Here is a 19220-nt window from a genome sequence, read left to right on the forward strand (position 1 = left end):
TGTTGATCACATTTTCAACCACGTTTATTACCATTTTTCTAAGGTCGAACCACTCGGTCTCATCAAGAGACATCTCATATTATGAGTCGCAATTCACCGTATCTCTTGAAGGATCAATGATATCTGGATAGATGCAGTGGTTGTCATAACTTAAGAAGCAACTATTAAAGTAGAATAGTGCAAAGGTAGAAGGGAAGCAGTGTAAGGACTTGGTGTGTGTGACATTGGTTACCCATGAATAATAAATAGGTATACTTTAAGAATTTTTTTTATCAAAATAAACCTATTGTTAGAAGTTAAAGATAAAATTAGTTTAAAAAAGATAAGTAAAAATATTACTAATTAATTTTGTGAGATCGAATTCAATTTAAAGTTTATTTTTAATATGATATTAAAGTTATGATTTAGAATATATTTTTTAAAGTGTTTAGTCTTATATTTAATATTTAATATATATATAAATATTTGTTAAAAGTCTAGTATTAACTAAAAATAAATTAAAATTAAAATATATAAATAAATGGAAAGATTAAGACAATTTTAAACTTAAAATTTGCTTATTAATTTTATTGTAAAATAAATTATCCAAATAAACTCCTTCTGTCTTTCTAAACTAAACACCATTTAGTATTCATATGCTGAGAATTCAGTCCGCGTATAGCTGAAGTCTCGAAAACAGTACAACTAGATTCTTTTTTTCCTATATTTTTTTTTGTTGGTAAAAAGAAGGTATGGAGGGTTGTTTCTTATTGATGATTTGACTCTCCGAATGCCAAATTTTCAATGTAAGCAATAAACAGGTCTAATTTAGGAATTAAATTGAGAATAAATTTATTTAGGTAATTTAAAAAAAAATATTTTTTAGAAAAAGAAATCCTAGTTTGATGAATGAAATGGATTTAAGTTTAATTGATTAAATATTTAAAATAATATTGTGTTAGAAAAACATTCATTTTTATATTTCTCTGTCCAAAACTTACATTATTTATTTATTTTCAATTAAATAATATATTTAATTATTTTCAGATAAACCCAGTACAAAATTACGTGCTTATGAGAGGAATATATGAGAGGCACTTACACACAGTGGTTTATGTTTTGAATAGTTGATTTAAAGAAGGCGCATGCCTAAAGCAATAGGAAGATTTATGCGGCTGAAGTTAATTTCGTTTTGAAAAATGAAGTCCTTAATTAAAGTGGATATAGTTAATTAATGAGATATTAATTTAAATATTGATTTGGCCGTATCTGTAACCGTCCATCCACTCCCGAGTTGAGAATTCATGGATCTTGCTTTGCTTTGCTTCCACTCACAGCTTCTCAACTCACCATATTGCTCACTCTATCTTTCTCTATCGCCGCCCAAACTCATCCCACTTTTTCTCATCATGCTTCACCAGTTTCTTCCTCATGCCAGTTTTCTACTTTTCTCTTACTTAATTGCTTTCCATTGCCGCCTCACAATTCAAATCTCGACCACAGTTTTATGGTTTTTAACTAAACAACATTCTTAATTCCTGTCGCTCTTTCTTTTTCTTCTCTTTTCTTTATTACACTCTCGCTAATTTTCCGTTTATTAAGCTAACACGTTCAGTTAATCAAAGTTACAGCTTAAAGCGCGAGCTATATGTCTAGTGATGTTAAAAAGTGCTACATTTAACATGCAAAAAGTTGCTCCTCAAAACTGAATCCTGTGTTTAAATTAAATGGTTTTACCTATCATAATAACCCAAAAAGAAAAAGGAAAGTATGCCTTAATTAAAGGTAAGTGGCTGACTTTTGCAGCAATTGGCCTACCCAAGTTGACAAATAATGTATTTAAAATACTCAAATCATGGATCACGTTCGTGCCACCCATATACCATCTACACTATATATCCATATACGTACTTCTATACCCCACTTTTTCCAATATATATCTCATAACATTTGGTATATATTTTCTATAATTGTCAATAAAAAAATTTACTTAGTTTAATCTTTGTTGGTTACAAGGAAGACAGTCTTTTCACATTGATGATTGAGTTAAGTATTAATTAGAGCTTTAAGATAGAAAACCAAGAAATTTATATAAAAAAATAACTTATAAATTGGGTTAAATATATTTTTAAAACTTAAATTATTAATTAAAATTATATTTTATCTTATTTCACCCTTACATAAAAGAATATAAAATGTTATCAATAACAAATAAAACTAAAAACATTAAAGTATATCCTCTCTTCCCTGCAATCCTTTCTCTTCTTACAACTCTCTCTTCATTGTAATTTTCTCTAGACCCATCCATCATCACCATAAAGACAATTCCAAGAAAAAGAGAAAATTGCAAGAAGAAATGAGAAACTCTGATATCGTTAGTCGTCGTTTATTATTAAATACATTTTATATTCTTTATAAAATGTAAAAATAAAATTAATACATATTTTTAAAGCGAGAAAAATATAATTTTAATTAATATTCTAGGAATGAAAAACATATTTAAAAATTATATCTTAATATTTTAAGTTAAATATGTTTATATTTTATATTGATTAATTTATAACTTATTGGCATGAATGTCGCCAAATAACCTATTGGTAATAGGTTTAGCGTCTTTACCGAACCCTAGAATTTTTATGATTTTTTGAAATAGAAGTATGTAAAAGAGTTTTTTGTTGCCAAACTGGACCATTTTGAATACGAATAGATCCAGGTGAAGCTTGAAGTGGTAAAGAAAGAGAATTTTTCGGAGCATTACGATAACTTTTCTTTCTGTGTCTTGTCTTTCTTTTATAATGGACTTCTAACTTTTTTTTTCTCATATATAGGTTTTTGAGGTAACTGCTTTCCTAATTTTAGGTATTCTGTTATTATTAGTTTGTAATATGTTTGGGTTTACATACTTGGTATGATTATTCATTTCCACGTAATTTGTTTTTGATGAATTTTCGTGACATTAGATAAAAAAAAAGGTAGTATTTTAATGATTTTAGCCTTATTCTGGTCGAGAATGATATATTCCTCGTATAATTTTTAGGAATTATTTTACTCAAAAATCTCATAAATTAATTTAGGAGTAATGACTCGTGATAGTTTATAAAAACTTTTTGTCCTTCAATCCACTAAAACATAATTTTAGGACAAAATGACACTAGTAAAAATTTCCGATTTAAACGCGCCATATATGCCTCGGTTATGAGAAAACCGAAGCATATAACAGTTTATACCTCGGTTGCAACAGAGCCCGAAGCGGAATCCGCATACTGCCTCGGTTAAGACAAGGCCGAAGCATATACCTCTGCACAGCCCTGACATTTCTGTCCGATAAGACATTTGACTTTTGATAAGCCTCTATTGCCTCGGTTCTGCCACGCAACCGAAGCCTAAAACTCTGCTCCTTGCACCTGCTACACGGCACCCTGACATTTCTGTCAGGCTCTACTGCTTCGGTTCAGAAGGGACCGAGGTCGTTGGGCATAGCTACGACATCGGTTTTTGAGGCACCCGGTGCCTAAACCAGCATCTATTACTTCAGTTCAGAAGGGACCGAGGTCGTTGGGCGTAGCTACGGCATAGCTTAAACCCCTTCTGGTAACTGAAAATTCAGAACGCCTACCTACTGCTTCGGTTTCGTAGGCAACCGGTGCCTAAACCAGCACCTATTGCATCGTGTGTTTAAGTAACCGAGGTAGTAGCTCTTATTCATCAACCAAATCAGACAACTTCTTCTTCCTCGTATTCATTTTGTTTTCTGTCGCCGCGCCACCGCTTCACCGCTTCCAGTTCTCTCGCCTGCGTCCTGCTTTCGCCGTCTCGCCATTGGTGCCTCGCCGGTTTCTGCCACTGCTGCTGCCATTGGTGCCTCGTCGGTCTCCGTCACTGTTGCTGTCATTGGTGCGTCGCCGGTCTCCGCCACTGCTGTTGCCAGTGGTCTCACATTTGTGGTGGTGACTCTCACATTTGAAGTCTTGGATTAGTTTTGTTAGCAGGTGTTTGTTGCTGTTTCGTTCTTTATGATTAATTTTATTTTGATTGCTGTATTAAACTGCTGATAATTTTGTTGAGTTATTCTGTCCTTGATTTGGTACGCAATGTGTTGATTATGATGTTAAGTGTTTTGCAGCTTGTTCGGAGCAACAGTCGGCGGTTTTTGCCATCTCAGACTAACATTCTGTCTCTTCTAGCAGAGCTTGTGGATGGAGAAGGCGAAGAATCTCTGGTTTGTTAATTTGTTGTATTATTGGTTGTTGCTGATTTTGAATGCTATTCATTATTTCTGATTTTCTTAATTCAATACTTGGTTTATAACTACATTGTGTGTTTATTCTCCTTTGTTTTGTTTTTATTTTATTTTCATCTGTGGGATATATTCTTGTAATTCAAATTAGTGTTGTTGGCTATTTTCCTTGCAAACCAAAAAAAGAGATATTCTTGAATGCCATGGAAAGTAGTTTTGCATCACTTGTTGTATGCTTGTTCTTGTGACCAGCTGTTGCTTAGCTCCTGTAGAATGATATTATTTATTATTTACTTAATCGTATTACTACATTGTTTTCTCATTGCTATTAATTTTTTGTGAACCCTGAACTTGATATTTGGAGCATACTTGTTCTCTTCTGTGTTGCTACCTGCTGGTCAATAATCATATATTTAGGCTATTTTTGCAAATATGTTTTAGAGAAAAGAATACCTGGTGCATGTATTGCCATTGAAACATAAATACTAAAGGATAAAATGACTTGTTCTATTCTGTGTTGCCAACTTGCTTTCAATAATCATACATTTAGGCTATATTTGCAAGTCTGTTTTAGATACAGGAATACCTAGTCTTTTGGTTGTTAAGTATTTTTGTTTTAAATTGTAAGTAGTTAAAAACTGACTGTAACTAACAGATCTGGTAAGTTCATATATCAATTAGCAATTCTGATAAATGATCATTTGCTCTTGGCGTGTTAGTTGAATTAAATAATGTGAACTTTTAATATTTAGTATTGGAATTTTATCTTCAAAAATTTCCGTTTGCAGGGTCAGCAGTTCAATTTTGGTTAAATGGTACAAGAATTATGCTTATACTAAACATACTGTTAGTGGAACTTGGAACTATTGTAAGGAAGTGTGAAATTTTTTTTGCAGTGTATTGGAGCCACAACGTTGGATGAATATAGGAAGCACATTGAAAAGGACTTGTAGCTGCTGCCCAGCTGTCACACCAGTATATTAGGTTTGTCATATTTAAACCCTCTTTTTTCTTTTTTGATTCATTTTATCTTTTTGGTTGCACTGGAACAGACATGTTTTTTTATTAGATCACTGGAAAATTTTCATATTTATATTAATCTTTCTAATCTATATTAGTTTATCTCTTTAAACTAATTATTATTATTATTATTATTCAATTTATCGATTTAATGAACTGAGATTTAAAAATCATGAAATTTTTTTTAGTAGAAGATTTGACGAAAGTCATTTAATTATTGATAGTTAATTTGATTTAATTTTATCATAATTAAGATAGCTATCGGCATGAATTTGTAGTTGCCTGGATAAATTATTCTGTAATAAATTATGGCCAATGCAAGATGGGTAATAAAATAAAAGCAAGGTTAGACGTGTTCTGTAATTGTTGCATTTTTTTCTTTAAAATTTATTTTGTAATAATATTAAGTTGATTATTCTGACTCAAATTCTTCTAATGTTAAGTTATTATGATAATTTTAGAGTTGAATATTAAGTAGGTGTACCTCCGCCACTACTGCTGTCAGTGCTCGCGCATTCAGGCCTCGTTGTTGGCTGCGCCTCCGCCCTTCACCTACGCGTCACCGTTGGCCTGCCGGTGTTTCCTCCGCCACTGTTGCTGTCATTGGTACGTCGCCGGTCTCCGCCACTGCTTCTGCCAGTGCTCTCGCCTGCCGGTGCTTCCTCCGCCACTGCTGCCTCCGCCGGTACTGCCTCCAACGCTGTTTCATTCTTCCTGTCTACATTGAGGTTAGTTGATTGTATTTTTGCTGATAATAATTGTTGTTTCTTGCTGATAATAATTGTTGTTTCTGGAAGAGAATCAAATCGTATGTATTGGTTGAGTTGATTTTTTAAATTTTGTTGGATCAAGCATATATTGTCCTTATTTAACATCACATTTGTCATAATTGATGGCACCAGATTAAGAACTAGCAGAGGCATCACTAATAAGATTCACAAACTAACGACAATTTATCTGCTATAATCTGATTAATTTGTTGCAATGGCATTGTCATCTTCTATAGTAATGACATCAGGAAAACCGAAAGGAAATAATATGCCAAAAAGCAAGAGTAGAGTATTAACTCGCCTAAACAAATAGATACCTTAAAGTAAGCATATGTAAACATAAAAGGTGTTAGGATGAATTATTACACTGTCAGAAACATTCCTCTGTTTAGGGACAATTATTGGATTAAAGGATGGGAAAATGCCTGTAAGGATGAGACACAATCAACCACAATTCTAAATCAAAGTGCACATAAACATATGACTTTAATTTATGAAATTGCGGTAAGAATTTGTCTGAAAGAATGGATCAGGGGTCGAAAGAAATAATTTGAATACTTCATACTAAAATAATTGCGTAATTTATTTATGACTTTAATTTTTACAATGTTAGTGTAAATACAATCCATTCAAAATCAATTTAGAAATATATTTCTTAAAAAAGTTTGTAAAAATTCAATATTTTTAATTATATATAAAATTAAATGGCAGATAGCATCGAAAACTTTATAGTCACGGTACATTCTAATTAATTTTTCATTAAGTTCATATGCATATGTTTATACTAACATATAAATTGGACATCAATTTTTATAAAATCAAATGTTTATTTTATACTGTTTTTTAAGGATTGGTAGTTTAATTTATTTAAGGATAATTTTTTTTTCAATTTAATATATATATATTATGGTATTATAAAAGGCATTTTACTCAACTTACTTATTTATATGAAATCATTAAATTTACTTATTTTATTAAAAATTAGTATAAATAGTAGATGAAAATTAAAGTGTTATAACACATCTAATTAGACTAATAAATAATTTTATATTCATACTATCAAAACGTTATTGATAAATAAGTGTTTAAAAAGATGAAATTGTTAACTTACAAACTTAATAATAATAAATCATTATTAATAAAAAATGGTAAGAATATAATAAAAGATTATTATAAGTAGGTTACAAATCAATTCGCTTCTAATTTAGTTTGAACTTGTTTAATAGACAAGTTGTCTAACCTATACCTATATATTAGAAAATCAATTCATTCCATTCTAATATAAAACTTTTCTACATTCGCTTAAAATATCGTAATTCCAAACTGAGTTTTAACAAAATATAAGAAATAAAAAAATAACAAGATTGATAGATTTTGAGACAAATAATTAACAAGTATCTAAACCCTAAAGTTAATTGAAATGACATTATTTACTCTTGGTTGAATATATTGTTTGGTTGAATATATTACATATTGCGTATGTAATTATTTGTTTGCTTGAATATATATTGTTGTTGTGAATTAGCCTTAGTTTCCCGTTTGAGATTCAATACAAAAATTATTTACTATCTCCAGATTTTTTGAACAAACATACTTTTTACAAATAAAAATAGAGGAGATGGTAATAATAATTTACAGTATTGAATCTTGAATTGTCCGGTTGGACAGTTTAAGAAGAGTAATAACTTTTTCATAGTTTATTATAACATATCAATTTTAATATACATTTCTTAAATTTCACGAAAATTTGTCGGTGTGTTTTGTATTGATCTTCGGGTGCATATTTGATTGTGATTTATAATCACTTTCATTTCGTGTAACCTGAAGACCAATGCGAAATGCTGGCAAAATTTCGTGAAATATGAGATATGTTGTTTAAAATTGATATGTTTAATAAACTAAAAAAAGTGAATCTTCTTGAATGGGATAGGGTCACACCTTGAATACAAACACGATCCAAGTGATCATTCAAGATGATTGAAATTGTGTAAACAATTTCAGTAAAGATGCGTACGGATAGAGGGTGGATTAATTTACCACGCATCAGCACTGAGTACGAGAGAGGGGTAGAAGAATTTATAGAGTTTGCGCGACGTAATGCGAGTACAAGTGATGATAATGAAGTGAAGTTCAGATGTCCATGTGTGAACTGTTTGAATGGGAGAAAGTTGAACGCAAGTGATATTAGGGAACATCTTATCTGTGATGGTTTCATACGAAGTTATACAACATGGATATGGCATGGCGAATTAACAGACTTTCCAACTGTCTCTCAAACTGAAAATGTTTATGATTCCACAATGGATATGGAAGATCAAGCAGAAGAAGAAAACTTAGAGGACATGATCCGCGATGTTGGTGCAGAAGCTTTTGCCCAAGCACATGTGTATGAAACGATGTCCACTGATGCGGAGACTCCTTTGTATGCGGGTTCAACTAAGTTCACACGGTTGTCAGCGGTGTTAAGGCTCATGAATTTAAAGGCGAGCAATGGATGGAGTGATAAGAGTTTTACAGAATTGTTGTCATTGTTGAATGAAATGCTGCCAGATGGAAATACGTTACCCAATCGTAATTATGATGCAAAAAAAATTCTTTGTCCGATGGGTATGGAATATAAACGGATACATGCATGTCCGAATGATTGCATATTATATAGGAATGAGAATGAAGTTTTGATAAAGTGTCCAAAGTGTGGGTTATCACGATACAAGTCAAAAAACAACGGTGAAGATGGTGGTCACACAGAAAAGAATGGTTCTGCTTTGAAAGTAGTTTGGTACCTTCCACTAGTTGCCAGACTTAAGCGTTTGTTCGCGAATCCCAAAGACGCTAAAAACCTAAGATGGCATGCAGATGAGAGAACAACTGATGGGCTGCTTCGTCATCCAGCTGATTCAAAGCAATGGAAAATTATTGATCAAGAATTCCCCCAATTTGGTGAAGAATGTAGAAATCTTAGGTTTGGCTTAGCTACTGATGGAATGAATCCATTTGGTAATTTAAGTACCAATCACAGTTGTTGGCCCGTTATACTGATAATTTACAACTTATCTCCTGGATTGTGCATGAAAAGAAAGTACATGATGTTGTCAATGTTGATATCTGGTCCAAAGCAGCCTGGAAATGACATCGATGTTTATCTAAGGCCACTAGTTGAAGACTTGAAGTTGTTGTGGGTTGATGGGGTTGAAATATTTGATGCCTTTGCTTCAGAAACTTTCATGATGCATGCCATGTTATTTTGCACCATTAATGACTTCCCAGCTTACGGTAATTTGTCGGGGTACAGTGTGAAGGGTCATAAAGCATGTCCTATATGTGAAGAAAACACTGCAGCTCAACAATTAAAACACGGAAGGAAGACAGTGTATATGCGTCATCGGCGATTTTTACAATCTAATCATCCATATCGAAGGTTAAAGAAAGCATTCAATGGAGAACAAGAGAAAGACAATGCACCCATTCCACTTACTGGACTTGAAGTTGCTGAGAAAGTTAATAAAGTACATCATATATTTGGGAAAACGTCGAAGAAGTCTTCTGTAACGACCCCTTGGAAGAAGAAATCAATATTCTTTGATCTTCAATATTGGTCAAAGTTAGATGTTAGACATTGCATAGATGTCATGCATGTTGAGAAAAATGTCTGTGATAGCTTGATTGGTACACTACTAAATATCCAGGGAAAAACAAAAGATGGAGTGAATGCGCGTTTGGATTTGGTTGACATGAAGATCCGAGAAGAGTTGGCACCAAGAGAGATTGGTAAACGTACTTATTTGCCCCCTGCATGTTACACAATGTCCAAACAAGAGAAGATAAGTTTTTGTCTTTGTTTAAAGAGTATCAAGGTACCACAAGGATACTCTTCAAATTTCAAGAGCTTAGTGTCAATGCAGGACTTAAAGCTTGTTGGACTGAAGTCTCACGATTGCCACGTCTTAATGCAACAGTTGTTACCAGTGGCAATTCGTGGAATTTTGCCCAAAAAAGTTAGGCTGACCATAACTCGATTGTGCTCATTTTTCTCGTCAATTTGTAGTAAAGTCATCGATCCTACAAAGTTAGATGAACTTCAAAGCGAAATTATCATCATCTTGTGTCAACTAGAAATGTTTTTCCCTCCATCCTTTTTTGACATCATGGTGCATTTACTTGTTCATTTGATCAGAGAAATAAAGTTGTGTGGACCAGTATACTTAAGATGGATGTATCCTATTGAGCGTTATATGAAGATTTTGAAAGGGTACGTCAAAAATCAATATCGTCCAGAAGGTTCGATGATTGAAAGATATATTGCTGAAGAAAGTATTGAGTTTTGCTCTGAGTATATGACTAAAGCAAATCCGATAGGAGTCCCTCGGACATCATGGTTGAGTAGATATTCTACAAGTAAAAGCATCCGAGGTGTCAATGTGGTGACGAAAAGTCGTGAAGAATTGATGCAAGCACATTTGTACATATTAAACAACACAGATGAAGTGATCCCATTTTTGGAAGCACACAAAGCCGTTGTAAGGGACAACTATCCACGACAATCAGAGAAATGGCAGTTGATGGAGCATAACAGAACATTCTTGTCCTGGTTCAAATCTGAAGTTTCGAAAGAATCACGGTCCTCTGAGACTTTGTTGTGGTTAGCAAATGGCTTGAAGTTTGATGTTGTATGTTGTACAGGCTACGAAATTAATAATTGCACATTCTATACAAAGACTTTGGATGATAAAAGCACAGTACAAAATAGTGGCGTCAGTCTAGAAGCTGAGTCACTACAGTTTTCAACATCCAAAGATCAAAATCCTATAGTTGGATCCATGAGATACTATGGTAGAATTGAAGAGATATTTGAAGTTGATTACACTAAGTTTTCCGTTGCACTCTTCAAATGTAAGTGGGTAGACAATAAGAGTGGTGTCAAAATAGATGAATCTGGTATGACACTTGTTGATTTTCGAAAGGTTGGTTATAGAGACGAACCGTTCATCATGGCATATCAAGCAAGTCAGGTTTTTTATGTCAAAGATCCTGCGTCTGACCATTGGTATGTTGCTCTCCAAGGAAAAAGGCAAATTGAAGATAAAGAAGAGAATATAAGTAATCTTCATATCGCTGACAGCCATCCATTTAAAACGACAATAAATTTGGATGACGACCCTCTAATTGATGACATACAAGCAATACGAGAAGATCACAATGAGGGAATATATATATGACCAATCCATATGATTATGTATGAATTTCATGTTTGTGTAAATATTTATGGCAATTGTTAAATAATATGTTATTTTATAAGTGCTTTATTTATATATCATCTTATTTATTGTGACAGATATATGGCTGAGTCACCTCATTCGTCAGGCGATGAAGTCCCCACCACTTCTAGACGGACGAGAGGAGCAACGAGGTTACGACAGCTTATACTTAGAAGAAATGCAGGTGAGAGGACACCTATCATTATTGACGTGGTCACTGGAGTTGCATCTGGCCCAAATGCAGATGTATTTAGGTCTTACCTTGGAGTATTGGCACGTGATCGTATCTCTATACTTACTCCATCCTTTGACCATGTTTCTGAGGCTGATCGGAATCTCATCTGGCAAGATCTATTGGTAAGTTAAGCAATATTGCTCCATCTTCTATATTCATTATATTGATAAATCTGTATTGATATAAGGTTATTACTTTCTTTGTTGCAGATAACATTTGATATGCCAAACATCGAGAGCTTAAGGAATAAGTGTTTATCTGCAATTGCAGAAAGATTTCGAGGGTTTAAGACAAAATTGACGTCTAGATATATATTTGGACCAAAAAGTAATGAAAATCCATGTTCCAAATATTCAGCAATTGACGAAGCAACATGGCGTCAGTTTGTAGAGCTTCGTTCATCCGAGGCGTGGCAGGTAAGTACAGTAAAATCATTCAATTCATCATTCATAGTTCTATATTATGACAATTGTTTCATATTGTCACAGGAAAAAAGGTCAAAAGCACAGGGAATAAGCGCTCAGAATAAAAATCCACACATACTGTCTCGTGGTGGATATAGGAAGCTTGAAGAAAAAATAATGAAGCAGAAGTCAGAAGTTATTACCAATTTCAGGTGTCATTGGCAGCTACTTGTGATCTCCATACCGGAGAACACTGCTGTCTGGTTTTGTTCATTGCAGAAGTCTCCTCCCAGCTCTCTTAGACATGTAGTAGATTGGTAAGAATCTCAATGTTTCTACTTTTTTTATATATAAATGTATGCTAAAGGAATTGCTTTTAATAGTTCCCTTGCAACACATATGATGTTATCTGGGAGATCTACTGCTACAGCTAAAAAGCTTGCATGGGTTGCCCTTAAGGTTTGGTATTTTAGTCCATACTCATTTACATTTGGTTCCATTCAATTGATGTTACTTAACATTTTATAATTATGATGATATATTGTAGTGTAATATACAAACGGGGTCATATGAATGTGGTTACTACGTCATGTTTTGGATGATGACCATTATTCGTGCACATTACACCAGTGGATGGGAAACGGTATTATTTAGGTTTCAATTTTATTTTCCCTATAGTTTAGATTTCAAATACACTAAGTTAAATCATTGTATTTTATGCAGAAATTCAATAGGACTGCTCCAATTCCGGAGAAGTCACTTCAACTTGTGAGGAAAGCACTGGCTAAATATGTAATTCATTTATATAATAGTATATACTAGATATTAAGATATACTAAGTTCTAAGTTAATGTTTCTAAGTTGTTTGATGTTTTTCTACATTATTATTAGTTTAACATTGTACATTCAGTTTTATTTATGCTTCAAACTTGATTTAGGATTATAATTTGATTGATTTATGCTTATAAGAAGTTGATTTATGATTCAATTGAATGTATTTATGTTTTATTATAATTTTCATTCAAAATATACGTTTCTGGATTATTCTCGACTGTTCTGGCTGTAAATATATATGCAGGTTTGTTTCTGTTGTGGGGAATGTCGCAGAAACAGACCTCATTTTAAAAAAAAAAACAGTGATATATGCCTCGGTTGGTGTCACAACCGAGGTAGAAAAGCGATATATGCCTCGGTTAAAACCACAACCGAGGCCGAAAGCACTGCGTAAAAAAAAAAAAAGAACTCTACTGCCTCGGTTCAGAGTACAACCGAGGCAGTAGAGTGGAATGATCTCGGTTATGACCACAAGAGAGGCCGAAAGTATTGCGTAAAAAGAAAAAGACCTCTACTGCCTCGGTTCAGATTACAGCCGAGGCAGTAGGGTGCAATAAAAAAAAACCTCTACTGCCTCGGTTCAGACTACAACCGAAGCAGTAGGTGGAACATACGGCCTCGGTTGTATTTGAACCGATGCCAAATCGTCTCTCTGTATGCCTCGGTTCAAACCGAGGCCAAAAGTGGTACACTTTTTGCCTCGTCTGCATATGCCTCTGTTCGAGAACCGGTGCCTATAATGAAAAACAACCGCTGTCTTTTCTCCTGCTTGTACTAGTGTGATATCATAATATAAAATTTAACCATACCTCAATTCTATCCATTTCACGAACTATTAGTATTTCTGCACTCTTACATTTTTTTAGTGCTAAAAAAAGACTACATATTTATTCTTTTATTGTAATTTATTTCTTTTAATTTTTTTAATTAAATAATTTTCTTTTTAAACTTTCAATTAAAATTTTAGTGTTCTTGTTTTTTTAAGCAAACTCTCTTTCTTAAAATCTAATTTAAATAAATTTTATTTAAATTTTCTGGAAAACCATAAACTCGAGTTACATCTAATTAGCATGAATGAATAAGTGAATCAATACATATTCAAATTCAATTGCACTTTATTTATTACTTGTCAATAGATGATACAAAATACCCCAACAACACCTACATAATAAGTACTTTTATTTATTATTCTATTTTAGCTTTTTTTGTTTGTTCTTTTTTAGAAACTTAGAATAATAAAAGGAGAGTGTTGAATGATTGTTGGAATAGGTTGATATATTTCCCCCCTTTTCCAGTGTATCGTTTTCCTTTATTGATTTGAAATTTTATGTAGTATTTTCTCTTGTATAAAATTGACATATTAAAAAAAAGCAATACTTAAATTTTAATCATGACTTCGTAAGTTTTAATAATTTGAACGATCCCTTTATAGTACCTTTAAAATTGATTTTGTTATTTTTAAAATATATTATAAAATGTTTTAACATATCAAAATCAATGTAAATTTACAACAAATAAACAATATTGTATTGTATTGGTTATGTTTTTGAACAATGCAACATAAATTATATAACTAAATACGTTCTAAGTAAATCGGTAAACCAAAACTAATACTTGTAGCACACCGACTATTTTGTAGCAGTTATTAGAGTATGATCAAACACTATCGTTTTATTATGGTAAATGGACCACTAGACCCATCCAAGTAAAACTTATAAACACCATAGATAATATTATAAACAGTATAATCACCGAGATATTTTATTTACATTTCTATTAATTATATATTTATTTTGCTTTTTGATGACAAGTACTTAGGAGATGAATGAACACATTGAAAATTGAAGGTTAGAGCCGTTTGTAAAATTGTTAGAAGTCTTGTTATCGATTCTATAAAAATAAATAATAAAAATGTTAATGCTATCTTTAATATATATTTTTCTTAGCGTTTCATTACACTTATTTATTTATTTATCTATAAGCATTAAATATCATTTTTAGTACATGGATTATTTTTCTGGTTGAAATAATTGAAAATAAGCTTGTTATAGTTTACATGGATGATTAATTTTCCTTTAAATGGTCTTCCATTTATTTTTTGTTTTGGGTCAAATGTTTCAGTTTGGGCCTAATCAATGCTGTCGCTGAACAATATTATTGGAAATTTCTCCCTACATTCCCATATTTTCTCAAGCACCCCCTTCATTTTCAATATCCCCATTTTATCCCTGGAGTTTTTTTATAAATTCGTACTGCACCTCCATCTTCACCTTCCTCAATGGATTCAAGAACCGCAGAGAAGAAATGTGAGAACTTGCAAGCTTCGTGGGGCATACAATCATATTAAATAATGAAACGAAAAATATAGTGAATATTCAAACCCTTTTTTTCAAGCTTTCTGTGGAGATGGATGAGCAGGTTTTCTTTTTGGTCTGGGTGGAGGAAGATGTTCACTTGTTCCACTCTTCTGAACTTTGAGAAAGTGTTTCACTTAACAACTTTGCATATTATGATTATGCCATTGCTTCAAGACATTGCTCCACCGCCATCATCTTCAATAAACGTGGCCACCTAGATGCTTCCATTTTGCACCCACATCATCTTCAATGTTGCATGCTTAATTCACGCCAGGGTTCGCCGTCTTCACTGTCAGCAAAATAAATAATTTAAAAAGAAAAGAACCGTGTCCTTCAGATTGTAAATAAATAAATTATATGGGCTTGAGTAAATAAATAAATAGTAAGTTCACATTTAAATAAAAGAGAACAGTTAGAGTGTAGACTATAAATAAAGTAGTTAAACTTTACAGTCATTTCCAGAATGAGACATAATTTAAAACTTAAACGCAAATAAAGTATTTCACAAGGATAGGAATCACCGAAAAAATCCTCAACAACTAAATAGTAATTCAAAATACAAGAAACACTAGGAGAATCCTGAGGAGACTAAGCAGCAACATCGTCTTCCTCCAAAGTCTGCTCCAGAGACATCTCATCCACCTCTGCTCACATCCAAGTGGATAATCATTGCAAAAGAAAAACATACCCAAGCAACATGAATACATAAGCAAGGGTGAACTAGATATAAAAAAATCATTTTATAGCAGTCACAGGCAACATACAAGTAAAGACGGATATACTATACTATACAAACATGACTTGTTGTACTTAAACTTGACTCGTCCGGACTAGAATGATTGTCGAGCTATGACGGGTTATGCACTCGTAGTGGCCTCTACTGATTTGCAAAGCCATTGCCAATGGGTTTCACCCTACCACACTCACGAGGTTAGTCCGTTATCACTCACCTTGGGTCGTACTGGAAACACCCAAGACTAGGACCTCCTGCTACTCCTCACCACATGGATCAATCCTCTCTACTTGAGAAGGAAAGACCATTGGAGCATCAGGAACACCTCCAAGACTGAGCTACCATGCAAATCATTCTAAACATTAAGGGCACCACCATGAATCTTCTCCTTGAAAATCATGGAATTACGTCCAACACTATAGGGTGCCACCATGTGACCTCACTTTGAGATCCATGGAATTATGTCCATTAATCATACCTGTTATACTTACGCCAATCACAACTTTGTTTCATACCTACTTCCAAACTATAATTCACACACAATACAACATACCCTCAATCTTGTTGCAAAATCAAGCCACCCAAATAAGTTATATAGACATACATACACTTTGGCAGTCAAACAACACCAAACAACTCAAACAGATGATGAAAAATGTGAAAATCACTGAACCAGGTCGCACAGCGCACCAGGGTGCAAGGCAAGACATCAAAAATTTGCACAGCACACCACCCTTGGTGCGTTGAGCGAATTTTCCTGACGAGGGGAGTGTTTTTCAGCTAAAATTCGCATAGCGCACCACCCTTGATGCGCTGAGCGAACTTTCCTAATAGGGGGACAGCTAAAATTCGCATAACGCACCAAGTCTGTGCGCTATGCTAAACTAAACATTCTAATACACATTATCAGACCCTAAACCCTCGCATAGCGCCCCAAATTCGCTATTCGAATTAATTGACATTAAACTCAAATCACTACTAGTAGCATAACGACTAGATTCGCAAAGCGAATAACCAGACAGAGTACAACCTTCTCCAGTCACTCGCACAGCGCACCAACTCGCTATGCGAATGACTAAACAGAAAGCACCTTATTGTGAGGACTCGCTTATGCAAAACATTCGCTTAGCGAGTCTGCATAATCTACAGGACGCAAGTTCTGTAGAGTTATGCAACTCACACACCCTTTACCATTTCTAGTCATCTTTCCCAACTTCTAACACCTCTAATCTGTAGTTTATACTTAATTAAACTTGTCTAGATGATCTAAAACCTTCCTACTACCATTCTAAAGTAATTACAACTCAAATTCAGCTCTAAAACACTGATTTCCACCTCTTAGGGACCCAAATTCAATTCAACCATTTTGCACCTGTTTTGATCAGTTTGATGACTCTAACAAGTCATAAATAACCTCCCTATATTGTCCCAACAGACTACAAGAGCCCAAGACCCTTAACTCTCAAATTCACTATCCCACTTCCTCCAAAATAACTCAAAACACTAATAATCCTCTTAACTTTCAACATATAGCTGCTACATCAGATTTTACTCATCAAACATCCTCAGTTGCAATCACACAACACGTTTAAAGCAGTTCACACAACATTAGTTCACATATTCACAGATGAACATTTCAGCACATATAATTCCATACACTCAGAACTTAAAAACGCAACCCAAACAACACAATGATGCATAAATAAGTACATACACCTAACATACAACAACTTATAAGAAAGTATTCTAGCTCCCCTTACTTTGGAGTGACTTGACTGAACCGTACAGCTCGTTGGAAAAAATCTAACAGCACCTCACAGCAAGGACCTAAACAGTGCCCTACAATCACTAAAATGGCGATGGGAACAACTCTTAGAGTTAGAACTAAGTGGAAAAATGGGAGGAAAAATGAAGGCACAAGCCACATGCAACTAAAGAGATTGCATGTGCTAATTCAAGGACATAGAAGAGCTTGCATGGAGGGCTTACCGACTTAGAAATCCGAAATTGATCGGATCATTCCGAAGTTCTCTATGCTGCAGATGTTTTGGCGTCACCTAAACAAAATTCCAGTAGTTCAGTGAAGAGGGCTAGAAGAGAGAAAGCAGAAATATGGTAGAGAGAAGGCAGGGAAAATGAACAACCGAGTCCTTAGAGAGAGAATGGAAAGTTGAGATAAGGAACTCAGATTTTTTGAAAGGTCCCTTACTAAGATCATAATGCCCTTAGCCTTATGGTTCTGACTGCCTCAACATAAGGCCCAACTGCCGTATAATTTCCTACATTGAGAATAGCAACTTACCATATACTCATATTTCCATATTTCCAACATTCACTGTTTGTATTATCGCATTCAATAATTGCATCGTTCACACCATATTTCCAACATACAAGTTGAAACATTGAAGGTGACATCAAACAATTCTTTGAAGGAGAAATGTGCAGGTGGAAGGAAGGACGTTTCAGCGGCGCAGTGAAGGGAACGAAAGAAGGATATTAGGATTTTTAATATTTTTTAATCAAGAGTATTAAAGACATTTCACTAATGTTATGGGGTTCTAGAAGAAAACTTGGAGTGGAGGAAGAAAGGCCCATTTCTAAAGTTAGTTTGTGGGCTAATCAATAACGGTCCAAGTATTGTTCCTCGTTACTCACTTTGGGTCACGAAGATTTCAAAGTCCGATTGCTTGAAGCAGCATCTAACACTGCAGGCTACAGCCGGAGAGACGTTTTGAATCAAAAGCTAACACTTACTCTCACCTTCACAAAATTTCACTAGACTCTGCACTCACTGCAATCATAAATTCCATAATCTAATATTATATTTATTACTTGTTAAATATGCGGATCAACTTTCAAAGTTATTTTCTAATTTTTAAAATAACCTAAGAAATAGATGATCGAGTCATATTCAAAAAGAACCCAAAAATTATTATGAGATATTTATATATGTGTGTCAAAGAGAATAATTAGATTCAGCTACAATGAAATTAAGAATTAGCTACTCTAATAATACAATTTGGAGTATTAAAAATAGTAAAGAAAATGATAGATTTGTAGTTGAAAATTCTCATGGATGTAGTTTCAAACATGGACATTTACATTGGATGAGACTTTAGGTTATTAGGCCGAAAAAAAAATATCCAAAGTTGACTTCCACGGTTTCAAACTTTCATTTATATATATATATATATATATATATATATATATATATATATATATATATATATATATATATATATATATATATATATATATATATGAAATAAGTAATAATCACTTCTGACCAAAAACAATGTTTAAACAATTATTTTTAAAACATTAAATGAAAAAAGTTTATAGCACAAATACAAATAAAGAGAATTAATACACATAATTCAACAAATTATTATTACA

Source organism: Vigna umbellata, chromosome 8 (genome assembly GCF_029865625.1).
Source record: "Vigna umbellata cultivar VRB3 chromosome 8, Vumbellata_1.0, whole genome shotgun sequence".
NCBI classification, from domain to species: Eukaryota; Viridiplantae; Streptophyta; class Magnoliopsida; order Fabales; family Fabaceae; genus Vigna; species Vigna umbellata.